Raw genomic sequence first — 15,845 nt, 5'->3', positions numbered from 1 at the left:
ATCTCGAGTAGAACACAAATGAGTTTGTGGGTGTTGATATTCATATTGCTGCCCTCCTTAGTCTTTTCTTGATTCGGCGGTATTGTGGGATGAAGCGGCCCGGACCAACCTTACTCATTCACGTACGAGTTACCGGTTCCATAGACTAACATGCAACTTTTGCATAAAGATGGCTGGCGGGTGTGTATCTCTCCTACTTTAGTTGAATCGGATTTGACAGAGGCGGTCCTTGGAGAAGGCTAAATAGCAACTTGTGTATCACCGTTGTGGTTTTACGTAGGTAAGAATCGTTCTTGCTAGATAACCATAGCAGCCATGTAAAACATGCAACAACAAATTAGAGGACGTCTAACTTGTTTTTGCAGGGTATGTTGTGATATGATATGGCCAAGGACATGATGTTGTAAAAGTTAATTATCGACTTGCATGTCGATGCTACGGCAACCAACAAGAGCCATAGGGTTGTTATTTTGGCGCTTGGTGATGCTTTACTTTATCGCTAAATTAGTAGCAATAGTAGTACAAGCATAGTTGGCACGACGACCTCTATGGCAGCACAATGATGGAGAGCATGGTGTTGTGCCGGTGACAGTTAAGATCATGCCGACGCTTTGGAGATGGAGATCGAAAACACAAGATCATGGCCATATCATGTCACTTACGATTTGCATGCGATGTTAATCCTTTTATGCACCTTGTTTTGCTTCGTACGACGGTAGCATTATAAGGTGACCCGTCACTAAAATTTCAAGATAAAATTGTGTTCTCCTGAGTCTGCACCATTGCAAAAGTTCGTCATTTCGAGACACCATGTGATGATCGGGTGTGATAGACTCTATGTTCACATACAACGGGTGCAAGACAGTTTTGCACATGCGGACACACTCGGGTCAAACTTTACGAGCCTAGCATGTACATACATGGCCTCGAAACACAGGAGACCAAAAGGTCGAACATGAGTCATATAGTCGACATGATCAACACGGAGATGTGCACCATTGAAACCACCTCATCTCATGTGATGACTGGACATGGGTTGGTGAATTTGGATCATGTACCACTCGAATGACCAGAGGGATGTCAATTTGAGTGGGAGTTCTTAAGTAATATGATTAATTGAACTCATTATCATGAACATAGTCAAAATGTCTTTGCAAATTATGTAGTAGATGATTAGCCTGTGGTGTAGCTCCCCTGTATTTTGATATGTTCCTAGAGAAAGCTAAGTTGAAATATGATATAAGCAATTATGCGGACGGGTCCGTAAACTCAGGATTGTCCTCATTGCTGCACAAAAGGCTTATATCCTTAATGCATCGCTCGGTGTGCTAACCCAAGTGTTGTGTGTGGATGTTGCAAACATCTGACTTACATGTTTTTGATGAGTACATGATAGTTTAGTGCGTCATGCTTTATGACTTAAAATTGAGGAGCCTAAGATGTTTTGAATGCCACGGAACATATGAGATGTCACAAGAGCTGAAATTAGGATTTCAGGATCATGCCCGTGTTGAGAGGTATGAGACCTTCGACAAGATTCTTTGCGCGCAAAGTAAAGGAGAAAAGATCATCGTTGATGCATGCAAAGTAAAGGATACTAAACTACGAAAGCCCTCGGTGATGATTTCATCAATCACTCAGAATTGTATACCAGCAAGCGTTTTCCCACTACACACACATGCTATTAGTAACAATCGTTTGTGTTATTTCTCATGTTCGCACATGATTTTGAGTACTTACATGTTTGCTACCTATCACACACATCTTGTCATGCTGAATTATTTGTGTTCTGGTGTATCACCGCACACAATTTTTCATAGTAAACTGTGTGCCCTCTACCGCACACATCTGGATCTCTATAGTTGTTTATGTTATTTTAGCTAATCACAAACAGTTCATATCGAACAACTATATGACACATCTCGCACACATAAGTTATTTTGGAATGTATTTGATGGATCCGCCATTGCACATAATTCGCGTTATTGGCGACGGTGCTAGAACTATACCGTTTGTGATTCATGCATCACACACACTTTGGTCGAAGGATCTTTGATTGATGTGTCGTCTTAGGACCTGTCCTACAGTAGTGCCCCACCGGCAAAAGGAAATAAAAGAAAACATAACTACTATAGATATTTATTGGCTACAGATTTTGAGAGGTAATTAACACCAATTAAAAAGTAAATAGTTGGTTAGAAAAAACCTCGTCGATCTCATACGTCGAAAATGAATCAAATGGAGGTGTTATTGCCTACATACGTGTGCTCGAACGACCAACTGTGGTCGTACGAAACGTCGTCTTACATTCTGGTAGACGATGCCCTATGCCACCTCCTCATACGGGCACTCTTTCGAATTACCATTTTGAATATGAAGTTATGCTGTTGTAGGATCGTAAGTATGTCTAGAAGGGGGTGATTAGACTACCTGACAAGATAAAATCTTAGCCTTTTCCCAATTTTAAGTGTGGGTCACTTTTAGCAACTATGACTAATCAAGTACACCCTACACATGCATATCTAAGAGTATAGCAGCGGAAAGTAAAACATGCAAGTGTAAAGTAGAGGGTAAGGTAGGGAGATCAAACGCAAAGGTTGACACAACGATTTTTGGCATGGTTTTGATAGGTGGCGCTATCGTACGCCCATGTTAGTGGAGACTTCAACACACGGAGGGTAACGACTGCGAGAGTCCACACAGGGCTCCATCCACAAGGGGTCCACGAAGAAGTGGCCTTGTCTATTCCACCATAGCTTCCGTCCACACATGACTACCCTCACTCACGGTAGATCTTCACAAAGTAGGCAATCTCCTTGCCCTTACAAACATCTTGGTTCAACTCCACAACATGAAGTAGGAGGCTGCCAAGTGACATCTAACCAATCTAGGATGCACCACCCTCCATAAGGTAATAGATGTGGTAGAACGATGAACTCCTTGCTCTTGTGCTTCAAAATATAGTGTCGTGGTTTTGTCACGGCAGATGTCCTAGTGAAAGGACTTAATGATGGAGCCATCGCACCTTGGTGGCGACTCAAAGGGGTTGAACGGGAGCGGGACTCAGATTTACCCAGGTTCGGCCCCTCATGAGGAGGTAAAAGCCTACGTCCTGCTTTGTGTTGTATTGATGATGTTTTGATTACAAGGAGAACGTAACTCGCCTGACCTAGCTCTCGATGATTTCTAACCCGTCCTCTCCTTCCCAGGGACTCGCCTTTATATACAGGTCGATCCCTTAGGGTTTACAAGAGTCCTTGCCATAACACAAGTCATGATTCTTTCTATCTCTAAATCGTTGTGCTTTCCAAGACTAGAGAACTCCCCGATAATTGGTTCTCCACGTGGATCTTGAACCGCCATCCAGCTCCTGGGCCTACCGGGCCAAAGCTTGAATCACCAAAGGATGAGTCGCCCACTTGGTGACCCGGCCCAACTAGGGCGCGTCACACCGCAGATAATATCCCCAACATTAGGCCCCAGATTGACTTGAACCTATTCACGCCAATACTCTCACCTAGTTTAGGGGCGACTCACTGCACTCCTTTCATGCATCATACGCTTAAGCCGCCATCCTCCATGGAAATATCCAAGTCACCGAACCGTTTCTTGAAGACACCACCTTATCCCTTTATCCTCGGAAAATGATGACGCAATCTTGAGCGGATCTCGTGGCGCAAATATCCCGAAAATCTTGGCGCCATAAGTGCGAATCTTTAGTTTGCCCTTTTGGTTCCCGCGCGAGGCGCCTCGATCCCCGCACCCGACCTATTAAGTAGGCTCGAGAATAGGAGCGGAGGGAATCTTCACCTACTCGTCCCATCGGCTTCTTCTTCCTTGCGAACACACAAAGACATCCAACACCTCCTCGAAGAGCTTCGTCGTTGCCCGAAGAACTCCTCACCGCCTGCAGAGCTCTGTTGCCACTCGAGGGTCTCCGCCACCGCCCGAGGGACTCCGCCGCTGCCTGTGAAGTTCGGTCACCGCTCGAGGGATTCCATCGCCGCCCACTGCGTCCGACGTATCCTCAAACTAGCGAGAACGCCGTCCTCGCCGTGGACCCGCACAACCGCTTTCGGATGCCATTAGCAGGTCAGTTCTTCATCAGTTGCAATCAGATCCGGATCTTTCGATATCCGCCTCCTGCCATGTTCTTAGAACACTTCGAGCTTTCCTTTGCATGTTGATAGGTCAATGGTATTAGCGGATGTAATAGCGTTAGCCGCATCCTTGATTAAATAGTTTCCTATTTGAAAACCGAAAAAAACTTCGGCCAAATCATCTCTGCCATATCCTTTTCCAGTCACAGCCCGTTTTGTTTCGTCCAAGCCTTTTTCTGTTATTTTACCTTGCTCGTAGATCCGCATTGTACTGCTTACCGTGTAGAAAACTGTTTGTAGATTCAGACTTCATCATTTTACCACACGTCTTTGATGCACTGGGATGCCTTCTCTGAGTAATAAGAAATTCCTAAATCGCCCTTGTGCCCAAATCTGGTCCCCTATTGGCGAGTTAATAGATTCTCTTAGCCACTCGGCAAGCGTTCGGCGAGTTGAGAGATTCTCTTAGCCACTCGGCAAGCGTTCGGCGAGTTGAGAGATTCTCTTAGCCACTCAACAAGTGTTTGGCGAGTCGAAGGATTTTCTTAGCCACTCAATAAGTATTAGGCGGGTTAACTTACCCATGACCTTTTCCTCTGTAGCTATGGGTGTCGTTTTCAAGGCCGACTGGCTCTCAACCAAAGTTGATGACGCCTTCCTCGAGGATTGTGTAAAAACTGGGAACCTTGATCCGAAGGAAGTCATCGGATGGCGATCCATACTAGGCGACAAAATTCCCAACCTGGCCTAAGGGGAGATAGTTGTTTTTGCTGAACACCTCGAACAAGGGTTTAAGCCGCCAGGATCAAAGTTCCTCAGAGATGCTATGGCCTTCATGAACGTGTGCCTCCAAGACCTGGGCCCCAACTCGATCAACAACATGTGCCAGTTCCAAGTATTCCGTGAAGCTTACCTGCGAATGGAACCATCAGTCCCTTTGTTTTGGTACTTCTTCCATCTGAATCGCCAGACCGAGTTTTCCAACGGCCCTAGCTTAGAACTTGGAGGTGTTAACGTTCAGCGACGCAGGGACAACTCATTCCCATCACTCGCGATGCCTAGTCACCCCAAAGGCTGGGGCGAGTCTTGGTTTTATTGGCGGGACACTTCCCCTCCGGGTGAAAACAAACTCCTCGGCTACAGGAAGGAGTGTCTGCCCAAAAACTTCAAACTTACAGACAAGCTCACGAAAGAGGAGGAGTCAGATTTCATTCCAGTGCTATCCGAGTTACGATCTTTAACAAACAACGGTATTACTGGAGTTGATCTGATCCGCTGCTGGGTGGAATGGCGCATCCTTCCCTTGAGTCACCGAGACGGCTTGATGTGCGAGTTTGATGGTACTTTGGACCATCCCCAATGCTACTTCCACATAGCTCTCACAGAGGAAGACATTGTGAGCATCACCAAGAAGCTAACCGGCGAGCCCTTGGCCAAGTGCAGCCAGATAGGGCTTAAGCCATTCTGCAAGATTAACCCGGCTCCTAGGGTAAATAATTTAACCCGCCCTTGGTTCACTCTTTCCGACTTACTCGGATTCTGACTTGCATAATGATAATTCCACCTCAGAAAGGTGACCAATTCTGGTCAAGAAGGCCGAAAAAGATTGCCCTGAAGCAAGCCAAACCGCCTCCAAAGAAGAAAACCAAGGGTAAAAACAATACCGCCGTCGCTGAATCGTCTGATGTGGACGAATCCCAAGTCGGCGAAGCGTCTTCAGAGGTAAAATTTTATCTTCTGTCTTGACGCCCTTTGCTCTAATTTGTGCTTATATCTCTGCATTTCTATGTATAGAATGATGATAACGAAAGCCAGGATGACGCCGTAGAGGTAATTTCTATTTCTTCCGACTCATCTTCTCCTTCGCCTAAGCCGGCCAGGCGGGTTTGTGGGAAAGTTCCCATGTCTCACCCGAATGCTTGTCTGGACCCTAATTTCCTCTTGAAGAAGGTGCAACATGCTTCCTTTCGGAAGACTCGAAGCCACTCTCAAGATTTGGTGTCCGGGTTGCCAGTAAAAACCTCTACCAAGAAACGTCAAAATGAGGTACCCTCTATCAATGTCCACCTTCGTTTTCTTTTGGATCACACTTGTAACTCGCTCACATTTTGAGATATTACTTTTGCAGACTTCTCCCCCTTCGTCGGGCGACTCAGTGATGTCGGCCCTTCCGTCAATGATTCGCGTACAAGGGTAAGTCCTTATAATACTTATGTCCTTCCTGATGATAATGATGCTTGCTTTAAGCATGGCCCTCTTTTCCTTAGAGCACAAGCGAAGAAGAGAAAAACTGGCGGCTCAACTTCCACTCCGGCTCCAGAACTTAATGAAAACCCAGCACCGGCTCGTGCTGACCCGGCAAAAGATATATCTGATGACCGAGTTGACCTTCCAAGTTCTCCCAAGGAAGGCATGGAAGCGCCCAACCCGCCAAATCCGTTGAAGGTGGCTGAAGATCCTGACGCTGTGGTCATTACTGGTAGTGGCTTCTCTAAGCCGGCTTCGGCAATCTTATCGAAGCATGTATCAACATCGTCCCATCCTTCCTCCAAACATGAGATTTCCAAGGCCAAACTTTCTCAATATGAAAAACTTGAGTTTGATGAGCTCTGTTCCGGCTTTGCGAGTCGCCTCGAAACAAGTTATGAAATGGAGAAGAACCTGCTCCATATGATGAAGAATAAACATGAGGTACGCCTTAATGCATACCCTCCTCATTAGCCCCCAAGGGCCGGGTCATATTTTGAAAGATGAGCCGGGTCTTGATGTAGAAAAACTTTCGACCTATAACCCCCAAGGGTCGGGTCATCTTTTGAAAGATGAGCCGGGTCTTGATGTAGAAAACTTTCAACCTGTAACCCCCAAGGGCCGGGTCATCTTTTGAAAGATGAGTCGGGTCTTGATGTAGAAAAACTTTCAACCTGTAACCCCCAAGGGTCGGGTCATCTTTTGAAAGATGAGTCGGGTCTTGATGTAGAAAAACTTTCGACCTGTAACCCCCAAGGGCCGGGTCATCTTTTGAAAGATGAGCCGGGTCTTGATGTAGAAAAACTTTCGACCTGTGACCCCCAACGGCAGGGTCATCTTTTGAAAGATGAGCCGGGTCTTGATGTAGAAAAACTTTCGACCTGTAACCCCCAAGGGTCGGGTCATCTTTTGAAAGATGAGCCGGGTCTTGATGTAGAAAAACTTTCGACCTGTAACCCCCAAGGGCTAGGTCATCTTTTGAAAGATGAGCCGGGTCTTGATGTAGAAAAACTTTCGACCTGTAACCCCCAAGGGCCGGGTTATCTTTCGAAAGATGAGCCGGGTCTTGATTGTGGTATAATTTTGTCTAAAAAATTATACATTAGCCCCCAAGTGTCAGGGATGTTGCTTGCAATAATTCTGAGACTTGTACCTTGATAATATGTTGACAGGAATCTCTGGCCCAAGCTGAGTCGGCGTTGGGCGACTTAAAGAAAAGTTTAGCCGACCAGCAAGACGTGCAGGCTCAAGCAGAAGAAAAATACCAGGCGATCTTAGCTGATATGGAAAAGCTGAAAGCCGCCAATAAGAAGTCTCAAGCTGATCAGGCCACCGTGCTAAAGCGAGCGGAAATGGCTGAAACAAAACTGGAAGCCGTGCAACAAGAGATGGCTGGTTTAAAGAAACATATTTCCAACATGACAAAGGCCATTTTCGGTAAGGAATCCCTGGTTTTGTACCTCTGAGAAAGGAGTAGTGTAAAAAAACAAAGTACTAACCATCATTGTCTTTCTTACGCAGGCCCGAGAGCCACCAACCTTCAGATTATTGTAGAAAACAATCCCTTGCTTATGCCTGTTGCGGAACTCTTATGTGATCCTTAAAAAACCTTGTGCCACCCTTGGGGTGCCTATGATGCTTGACCCGCCGTGTCAGTAAAGATTTTGATCACTAACCTGTTGGGCTAACAAAAGCATACATCAAACCGTCTCAATGAGTAATGGATGATAATAAATAATAACCGACTCAAGGTGTTCTGGCGAATTATATGAAGAAAACCCGGCTCAACAAGATCCAGTGAGTCTTATAAATCTGTGAAACCTTGTGGCAGTGCCAGGAAGGTGAGAGTAAGCTCGTCGGCTCGTTCAAGTCGCGACAGGATAGGACGAGTTAGACAAACTCAAGTGCTACCCAAGGGAGACTTTTTGTATAAAAAAGCTCAAGTATTTATACCGGTTGATCAGGCGCGGGTCAAGCTTCGGTGAAGCAGGTTCAATGAACCAATGGTTTCTCTATTTTCCATGTGGGGCGCTAGCCGGTACCATGCATGTTTAACCAAGGTGAGTTCATGGTCCAAATATTGGATTGACTCGCCAAGAGTTCATGGGTCCATATGGCGATTTGGCCAACACAGAGTCCCGTATAACCAGTTGTAGTGCGGTAATTTTTCGCTCGCCAAATGGTAATTAGGCTGATCTCAGTGAGAGGAAGCCCCCAAGTGACCTATGATTAGGGGAAAGACCGGTCATAGGATTGTAGAAGCGTATACGCTCTTACCACAAAACGACTTGGGGCCGATAGCCCCCAAGTAAGCCGGCCTAATCCTCAGAATCATATAAGGCGCCCATGTTTGAATCGTGCACGTGTAGCGACTTGATCCTCTTTGGCTTATCGATACCCAGTGTTGTAATAAGTGCAACATGGCGAGTTATGCTCTCTGGTATTGATAGCGTCCATGTTTGGGCGACTTATCGACGAACAATAAAGATCCATGCTTTCAAGAAGATGAAGTGGCAGGAAAAACCCAAAATTCGTGGGTATCAACTTTATTGCTTTATATAAATGAGAGACTTACAATCTTCAAAGATGGGAGAGAAAGGAAAAAGGGGAGCCAATAGCTCAAGTGTAGTAAGGCCGCAGATGGGCTATGTTCCACGGGCGAGTTGACTCAGCCTCCGTGGTTGGCCAATCAGGCCGAAGATCTACCAAATAGTATGACCCGTTGCGAAGGTTTTTGCTGACGACAAACGGTCCTTCCCATGGTGGTGACAACTTATGCATGCCAGTGTGATCTTGGATCAAACGGAGCACTAAGTCGCCCTCCTGAAAAGCTCGGCTCTTGACCCGGCGGCTATGATAACGCTGCAAATCTTGCTGAGAGATAGCCGATCGGGAGGCAGCCAAATCGCGTGCTTCCTCCAAAGCATCCAAAGAATCCTGACGTGCCAACTCATTATCCTGTTCCACATAAGCGGCGACTCTGGGCGAGCATGCCTAATGTCACTGGGAAGAACGGCTTCTGCTCCGTACACCAGGAAGAAAGGAGTAAAACCCGTAGAACGATTTGGGGTGGTTTGAATGCTCCATAATACCGAAGGCAACTCCTCAACCCAACACCCTGGGGTACGCTCCAGGGGAACCATAAATCGGGGATTGATTCCTCGTAGTACTTCCTGATTCGCCCATTCTGCGTGCCCATTAGATTGGGGATGAGCAACCGGAGACACATCAAGCCGGATGTGCTCTCGGTTGCAAAACTCCTGCATCGCCCCTTGTGATAAATTGGTACCATTATCAGTGATAATGCTATGTGGGTATCCAAACCGGAACATCAACTTTTTCAAGAATTTGACGGCCGTTTCTACATCACAGCTGCCAACACGCTCTGCTTCGACCCACTTGGTGAGTTTACCAACCGCCACTAGTAGATGAGTTTTTTTATTGGATGACATCTTAAAAGGGCCAACCATATCTAACCCCCAGACCACGAAAGGCCAAGTGATAGGGATCATCCTTAGTTCTTGAGCTGGCACATGAGCCCGTCGTCCAAAATGTTGACAGCCATCACATCGACGAACTATCTCTTCTGCATCCGCATGAGCCATCAACCAAAAGAATCCATGTCGGAACGCCTTGGAAACCAGGGAACGTGACCCGACATGATGCCAGCAATCCCCGGCATGGATCTCGTTCAAAATTATGCACCCTTCATCAGAAGAAACACATCTTTGAAATACCCCAGAAGTACTTCGCTTATATAACTCGCTGTTGATGATGACCATGGATTTGCTCCGACAAATGATTTGACGGGCCAACACCTCATCCAAAGGTAACTCGCCTTGTGTGAGGTACGCCAAGTAAGGAAGAACCCATTTTGGCATAACACGGAGAGCCGCCACAAACTGGGACTCAGGATCTGGTATCGCCAACTCTTCTTCCGAGGGCAACCTCACGGAAGGATTATGCAGAATATCCAGAAAGACATTAGGAGGAACCAGCTTACGTTGCGAGCCGAGACGCGAGAGGGCATCAGTTGCTTCGTTAAGTCGCCGGTCGATATGATCGACTTGATAACCATGGAAATGACCCGCCACATCAGACACAACCCTTCTGTAAGCCGCCATCAGGGGGTCCCGGGAATCCCATGTACCTGAAACTTGTTGAGCCACCAGATCAGAGTCGCCAAAACATCTAACGCGTGTGAGGTTCATCTCCTTGGCGAGTCGCAAACCATGAAGCAGGGCTTCATACTCCGCAACGTTATTGGTACACGGGAACATGAGTGGGAGAACATAACATAATTTGTCTCCCTGGGGTGAAATCAACACCACGCCAACCCCCGAGCCTTCCAATTGCCTAGACCCATCAAAATAAATAGTCCAATACGTGAGATCAGGTCTGTCTTCCAGAATCTGCAACTCGGTCCAATCATTGATGAAGTCAATCAATGCCTGGGACTTGATATCCGTGCGAGGCGCATACCGCACGTGGTGCGGCCCAAGTTCGATCGCCCATTTGGCGATTCGCCCCGTTGCTTCTCGGTTCTGGATGATGTCCCCAAGAGGGGCGGAGCTAACCACCGTGAAAGGATGTTCTTGGAAATAATGTTTTAGCTTCCGACTCGCCATAAAGACCCCATAAACCAACTTCTGCCAATGCGGATAACGTTGTTTGGAGAGGGTTAGCACCTCGCTGATAAAATACACCGGGCGCTGTACCGGGTATTCCTTTTCTTCTTCCTTCCGTTCAACAGCCACCGCCACGCTCACCGCCTTGGTATTCGCCGTGATGTATAAAAGCATAGGCTCCTTTTCAGTCGGGGCGGCCAGAACCGGCGGGTTGACCAGCTGCTGCTTCAGAGCTTCAAAAGCTTCGTTGGCCTCGTCCGTCCAAACAAAACGACCAGCTTTCTTAAGCAACTGATAGAGGGGAATGGCTTTCTCCCCCAGGCGGCTTATAAAGCGACTCAAGGCCGCAATATGACCCGCCATGCGTTGAACTTGATTGATATTCGCTGGTTTCCCGAGCGAAGTGATTGCTTCGATTTTGTTCGGGTTGGCCTCAATGCCGCGTTCGGACACCAGAAAACCCAAAAGCTTTCCCGCGGGAACGCCAAAGACACATTTGGTGGGATTAAGCTTCATCTGATACACCCGAAGATTGTTAAAGGTTTCCTTGAGATACTCCAAGAGCGTCTCCTTCTTGCGAGATTTAACCACGATGTCATCAACGTAAGCATGGACGTTGCATCCGATTTGGCCGCGGAGACAATTTTGGATACAACGCTGGTAAGTCGCCCCAGCGCTCTTGAGCCCAAACGACATGGATACATAGCAAAAGGCCCCAAACGAGGTTATGAAAGCTGTCTTCTCCTGATCTTCCACAACCATCTTGATTTGGTGATATCCGGAGTAGGTGTCCAAGAAACACAAACGCTCGCAGCCCGCAACCGAATCAATGATTTGATCAATGCGGGGAAGGGCGAAAGGATCTTTTGGGCGAGCTCTGTTGAGGTCGGTGTAGTCGATGCACATGCGGAAAGTGCCATTCTTCTTGAGCACCAGGACCGGGTTAGCCAACCATTTAGGGTGGAAGACCTCAACGATAAATCCGGCGGCCAAAAGACGGGCGACTTCTTCTCCGATCGCCTTGCGTTTCTCCTCATTAAACCTGCGAAGATATTGCTGAATCGGCTTTGCTTTGGGGTCAACATTAAGATGGTGCTCAGCGAATTCTCTCGGTACACCAGGCATGTCAAAAGGTTTCCATGTGAAGATGTCCCGATTCTCACGGATGAATTCGATGAGAGCGCTTTCCTATTTGGGATCCAGACTCGCCCCGATAGGTAACTGCTTGGATGAATCGCCAGGAGTAAAGTCCACCATCTTAGTGTCATCGGTTGGCTTAAACTTGAGGAGCGACTCGGCATCAGTTGTTGGCTTCTTGAGGGGCGACATGTCCGTCGGGTCAACATTGGCTTGGTGATACTTGAGTTCTTCTGCAGCGCAAGCGATTTCTGCATAAGCCGCATCTCCTTCCTCACACTCCTTTGCTATCCTCCTGTCACCATCGACCGTGATGGGTCCCTTAGGGCCAGGCATCTTGAGTTTAAGGTAGACATAGCAGGGGCGAGCCATGAACCGGGCGTAAGCCGGCCTCCCAAACAACGCACGGTAAGGGCTCTTTAGCTTGACCACCTCAAAAATGAGCGACTCACTCCTGTGATTAGATGTTGTACCAAAAGCCACATTAAGTTTGACCCGCCCAATTGGATATGCCGACTTACCCGGGACGATGCCATGGAACACCGTGGTTGATGGCATTAGGTATTTTTCCAAGAGGTTCATCCTTCGAAAGGTGTCGAAATATAGTATGTTGATGTTGCTGCCTCAATCCATAAGAACCTTTGAAAGGGTATATCCCCCGACTTGGGGGGCCACGACCAATGCTAAGTCGCCGGGGTTGTCGATTCTGGGCGGGTGGTCCTCCCTACTCCAAGAGATGGTCTGCTCAGACCAATGGAGGTACCTGGGGAGCGCCGGCTCGGACACGCTATACGTCTTGTGCTTCACTTTCTTGTCTCGCTTACAGGCACTGGTGGTGAACACATGGTATTGTCCACTGTTTAATTGTTTGGGATTGCTGCGGAATCCGCCATTATCATCTTGCCCCTGGGGAGCCCCCTGCGGGGGCGGCTGCTGAAACACTCCGGGCGGGTTATACCACTGCTGGTTATGCACAGCGTACTGGCCACTGCTTGGTTGCGAGCCTCCCTTGGCCCCTGGTTCGGGAAAACCGCCGAACGGGTTCTGGCGTGGATTAGGCGCACCGAACTGTTCCTATCGTTGGCTCTGGTCACCGGTTTGGCCTTTCTTGAGTGCCCCCGCCAGAAATTCCTGCATTACGTAGCAATCTTCCCAAGAGTGGGTCGCCAGTCCTTCCGCCGTGGCGTGATGCGGGCAGGGGCCCTTAAGTATCTCGTTATAGTTACGCGGCTTCCTGCCACTGTAACCCCTCTTCTTCTGGCGCTGGTTGCCATTGTTAGCATTGGTGTTGGCGACGAAGTCCGTGGATCCTTCCTACTGCCTTCTCTTGCCATTTCCACCATGATTATGGTGGACGCGTCACTGAAACCGGGAGTGATTCTTGGATGACTCGCCTTTCCTCGACGAGTTGGCCTTGCTGCCGTCCTCTCCTGGATCTTTAGTATCGTCTGCTTTTGCGTGCCGAGTGAGGGTGTCCATCAATTCGCCCATATCCTGGACCTTGCGCTTGAGTCGCCCCAGCTTCTGTACCAAGGGCTCATAGTGGCAGTTTTGCTCCAGGATCAGCACGGCCTGAGCCGCCGTGATGCCGTCTGGCGAGTGGATGATTTCCGCAACCCGCCGCATCCAGTGGTGGGCCGACTCATCGGGGCGCTGAACGCAATGCTATAAGTCGACGATCGTCATTGGGCGTTTGCAAGTTCCTCAAAAGTTTTTGATGAAACGTTCCTTCAGTTCAGCCCCAGTCTGGATGGAGTTGGGTAGCAGGTTTTTCAACCAAGTGCGTGCCGTCCCTTCGAGCATCATTGTAAAGTACCTGGCACAGACTGCTTCACTCACGTCGAGCATGTCCATTGCGAGTTCGTAACTCTCAACCCATGATGCCGGCTCAAGGTCCGGGGTGTAGTTGGGAACCTTCCTTGGTCCTTTAAAGTCCTTCGGCATTCGCTCGTTGCGCAAGGCAAGGGCCAAGCATGGCACCCCGACTTGCCTGCCGCCTCCGCTAAGTGGTGCTGGGTGGGGTTGGATGTTGCCCTGTTGATCTTGGCCTGTCGCACCAAAGGCGTTGCGGGCGGGAGGGTCCCGATGGTCAGGCGGGTTACCCTGAGGTAGGTGTCGCGGTCCACTGGTTATGGCGGGTTGGTCCTCCGGCCGGCTTCTGGTGCGGCTCGCCTCGGGGGTGGAGTGCAGCCGATCGAGGTTGTGTGAGAATTGCGCGTTCTGGACCACCGCCGTTTTCAACATCTCAATGGCGTTTATTGCTTCTATTTCAGCCGGGGTGTTGCCATAAATCGGAAGGAATTCTAAGTGGCGAGTCGCGGCGAGCACGTTGTCCATGGGGTTGGAAAAGTGGCCCTGAGGCGTGTGGAAACGGGGAACGCGATCATCTGCTGGCTGAGGCGGCGGGTTTGGTGGCTGAGCCGGCCCTCCCCTGGAACGGTTCCTGCCCTCGGGGTGCGCGGAGTGTCGAAAAGGCAGGTAGGGTTCAGATCAGGGGGTAAATGCCCCTGGTGCCTCCTCTGATGGACAGCGTCAGACGCGCGCTGATGTCTTTCAATTCGCCAATTCTCGGTGTTCAAACGGGCCGTCTCCGCGGTGATCTGAGCTTGCCGAGTCTCGATCCTGGCGGCTTCCGCTTCTTCATCTCGCTGGGCCTTCGCCATCTCATCTCACAGCTTTGCCAACTCGGCGTTTATTGTTCCTTGATTTTCTGCCGTCACAGGGGTCGCCATGATCCTCGTTATCTCCGCTGAGAGGTCCACCAAGACCGCAGCTGGGCTTTTGGATGGTTCGCCAGCCTCGTTGTTGCCTGCAGGGTTTTGCTGGGACTGTGTTGCCCCTGCCATGTATACGGCAATCTGACGACGGGTCCGGTCGAGGACTTCAGGATCCATTGCCAGCGACAGATCTCCGAGGCAGCCTTCATGCAGGGACTGGATTGAATCTGTGTCGCCCATGGACGACTCGTCGTCAGTGTTGACCGGTGTAGTCTCCTGAGTCGCCGATCGCTCTGGTTCATCAGATCCCTGCGTGAAGCCGACGAAGACTGGGCGAGTCATGCTTGGCAGCGCAACGGGACGGACATACCTGGCCGGCTCGACGGTGTCGGTGAAGATGTCCGGCTCAGGCATGGGTGCACCGACCATGCTGATGAAGATGTTGACCTTGCCGAAGGGGACTCTGTAGCCGGATTCGATTAAATCGGCCTCGGTCCACCACAGCGTGTTGTCGATGTAGTACTTTTCGCGGCGGCTCCGGGTCATGAGCCCAGCTGTGTAGCTCCCTGACCCTGGTAGGGCTCCCTTTGAGAACTCAACTCCACCGTGCGTAGGCCCCACGATGGGCGCCAACTGTCGTGGTTTTGTCATGGCAGATGTCCTAGTGAAAGGACTTAATGATGGAGCCATCGCACCTTGGTGGCGACTCAAAGGGGTTGAACGGGAGCGGGACTCAGATTTACCCAGGTTCGACCCCTCGTGAGGAGGTAAAAGGCTACGTCCTTCTTTGTGTTGTATTGATGATGTTTTGATTACAAGGAGAGCGTAACTCGCATGACCTAGCTCTCGATGATTTCTAACCCGTCCTCTCCTTCCCAGGGACTCGCCTTTATATACAGGTCGAGCCCTTAGGGTTTACAAGAGTCCTTGCCATAACACAAGTCATGATTCTTTCTATCTCTAAATCGCCGTGCTTTCCAAGACTGGAGAACTCCCCGATAATTGGTTCTCCACGT

This window comes from Hordeum vulgare, chromosome 3H (genome assembly GCF_904849725.1).
Source record: "Hordeum vulgare subsp. vulgare chromosome 3H, MorexV3_pseudomolecules_assembly, whole genome shotgun sequence".
Classification (NCBI taxonomy): Eukaryota; Viridiplantae; Streptophyta; class Magnoliopsida; order Poales; family Poaceae; genus Hordeum; species Hordeum vulgare.
Note: the sequence above shows the minus strand (reverse complement) of the source record.